Source organism: Montipora foliosa, chromosome 3, assembly GCF_036669935.1.
Source record: "Montipora foliosa isolate CH-2021 chromosome 3, ASM3666993v2, whole genome shotgun sequence".
NCBI lineage: Eukaryota > Metazoa > Cnidaria > Anthozoa > Scleractinia > Acroporidae > Montipora > Montipora foliosa.
Genome location: NC_090871.1, coordinates 66,487,322 through 66,490,003, shown reverse-complemented (window position 1 = coordinate 66,490,003; position 2,682 = coordinate 66,487,322). Strand labels below are relative to the sequence as shown.

The 2,682-nt window shown below is 38.0% G+C and overlaps 1 protein-coding gene across 2 annotated transcripts in view; it reads right to left on the bottom strand.

Annotated features, from left to right (window-relative positions):
• Positions 1 to 1,384: 1,384 nt before the first annotated feature.
• LOC137998033 (uncharacterized) overlaps positions 1,385 to 2,682 on the bottom strand; it is a 23,909-nt gene continuing 22,611 nt past the window's right edge. Inside the window, exon 16 of one of the 2 annotated variants that reach the window (XM_068844428.1) lies at positions 1,385 to 2,682. This exon is cut by the window's right edge and continues 228 nt beyond it. The gene's annotated coding sequence lies outside the window, so the exon portion shown is untranslated. The other variant, XM_068844430.1, reaches the window with a different exon arrangement.

Below are 2,682 nucleotides of genomic sequence, written 5' to 3'. Positions count from 1 at the left end.
CTGGAATTGATTGATGCATGAGGGCTGGCTCATTTGGGAGTCCATTGTTGGATACATCAGATGAACTTTATTGAGGCGTACACTAATTTGTAAAACGAAACAAAAGGAACAGAAATACAGAAAGAACCCTGAACATTCTTTAAGCTAAGCTTAAGCCTAAACAAACGTTTTTAGGCCTAATGGTAGTGTTGGTAAATGGTTAGGGTTGTACCTGCCCAGAAATTGTTGATCTTTTTCGCAAAATAGTAATCTGACCAAAATTACTATTTTGCGAAGCGGATCAAAATTTTCCAGGCAGGTACAACCCCAGTAAGTGTAAGCCCTTTCTGGAATAAAAGAGTTCTTCCCTGTTCTGGAAAAAAGCTAATCAATTTCATGTCCATGAAATTAAAATAAATTTATATCTAAAAAAGATTAATTTGTTATTTATAATATTACCAGTATAATAAATTGAATAAATGTGTAATGTAGTAAGCTATTTTACAATGATAATTTCATTATATTGTCTTGATCAGAGTGATTGATTATAAAACCACATTTCCTAAATTAAATAGATTTTCACACTTGAAAATTATGTGGGTGGGTGTCTTTGATCCCATTCATGGGTTGAGTAAAATCCAAATGGCCCCTTCCATTCTAGCCTGTGCACAGATTCCCACTCTCCGGAAAAAAAATCTGAAAGGAGCGTCTGTGATTTACCGTTGATAATCTTGTTCAATTATGCGTGATTTTTCCTGGAATGTATGGAAAATGATTTGATTGGGTATTACCCCTCGATCATTACATCATTGAAACAACGAGTTTTGATTGGCTTTCATTTTTATTTCTCCCAATGGCATGAACACCGTGAGAGATTTCACGATGAGTTCGTGTGTACTTTGTGCATGGTAAAATATACGAATAAAAATCTTTTTGATGGTCAAAGAGGTTTTTCTTTTAAAGTACGAGCGGAATTGTTATCTATGGAGTGTAAAGTGGAAATCGATTCTACATACATTTGTAAGAATTGTTTGTCAGCGCTGAAGAAACGAAAGCGCTCCTGACGAATCTTCACGAGGTGAATATTGCACGATTCAAAATATTGCTCACTTGAAAACGTCCCCGGCTATCCCCTTAACAGTAAATATAATCTCAATGCCATGCTCGGACCAGCCTAGCCATTTTCAAGGACAATATCTATAAAGCGTGTTGCCCTGGAAGATTTGAGATGTGTACACATCGAGGAAAATATAAACAGCTCATTGGCAACGATCAGGGTTGCTCTGAAGATCAATGCCGTACCCGGTTGGAAGACTTGCAAAGACATCCTTAACTTTAAAAAGCTCATTAACATGCTTTGGGACTCTTTTCAGCAAAAACGCAAACAAAAAAAAATTAATTTAAAAAAAGAGGGGTCTGGTCCCCCTGATGATTTTATTTGCAATTGTAAACATTAAGCGATGTTCACCGGTACATTATCCGCGTTATTGTAAATGAGCAACTGGCCGCAAAAACATTTAGTTGTTTTGTTCCATACGTGCCAAATGAAAAAAACTACCTCTTCCAAAATGTATCACCCTACTTCTGCGCCATATGGTATTCCGAGTAAACGCTTCAGAAAGCGTCTTGTTTAGATACACTTTGAGCGCCAAACAAACAAAGGGCCACCAATTTTAACCAATCAGAAGAAGTCATGTCACGAGTGACTGCTTCTGCCATGTTTTTTCAGGGACATGACAACTGATTTTCGCGGGAATAGGTATTCTAAAAAATAGACTCATTTGTGACTGTGAAGGGGAGCCCACCCGAACCATAACAACACTCTTATCTAATTCATTCTTGCATGCGATTAAATTAAAACAAACCACGAGATTATTTCCCTTTTCACCTTGTAGCAAACCGTTAAAGAAAAGGAGGTTACTTTGTTTACGATGCGTTTTTCCTTTTTCTCACCAATGGCCAGACTGAGCAATCAGTTAACATGTCCAGTATTAATTAATATTCTGCACGCTCTGACTCAATTTTGTTTTGTGAATTGGTTTCCTATGGGCCTCCAGTGCTCACATATTTTCACTAGCCAAAATGGCTAGTGAAGAACAAAAACCACTAGCCAAAATAGATTTTTTACTAGTCTGTGGCTAGTTGGCTACCGTTAGTCTCGAGCCCTGGAAAACAAGACAAAATAAGATCAGCTACACAACTTTTTTTTAAGTTAATCAGATGAGAACAAGGAAAACAAGACTAAAGGACTAAGAAATTAAAATCCTTATGAATACATTAACCTAAAGAGCAAAAGAAGACGTTCTGCATGTATAGAAACCACCTTTCTAATTATATTTAAGGCATGAGCAAACTGAGCAAACTGCGCATGTCCAATATGCTAAACAAACTACGTATGCCCAATTTGCTAAAATTGACTAAAAGGCAAAAAAGGTACTGAGCCCTGAGAAAACTTTCAAGGCCGGCGAAAACTGAAAAAAACCATAGCTATGTCTTATTGCCCTCTTTAAACTTCGACACTAACGCGTCCCTCTTAGATTGGTTGCATCACGGCTGCAAGTTTGGCTGTTAGCGATGGAGACCAGCGCTTCTCAAGCCGCTGTTACTGGTAAGCACTGCTCGACAAGCCATAGGATACGAAATCTCACACTGGGCTTAGGGTGCCTGTGGACAAGCGTACCAGATTACGTTCTTGTGATGCAA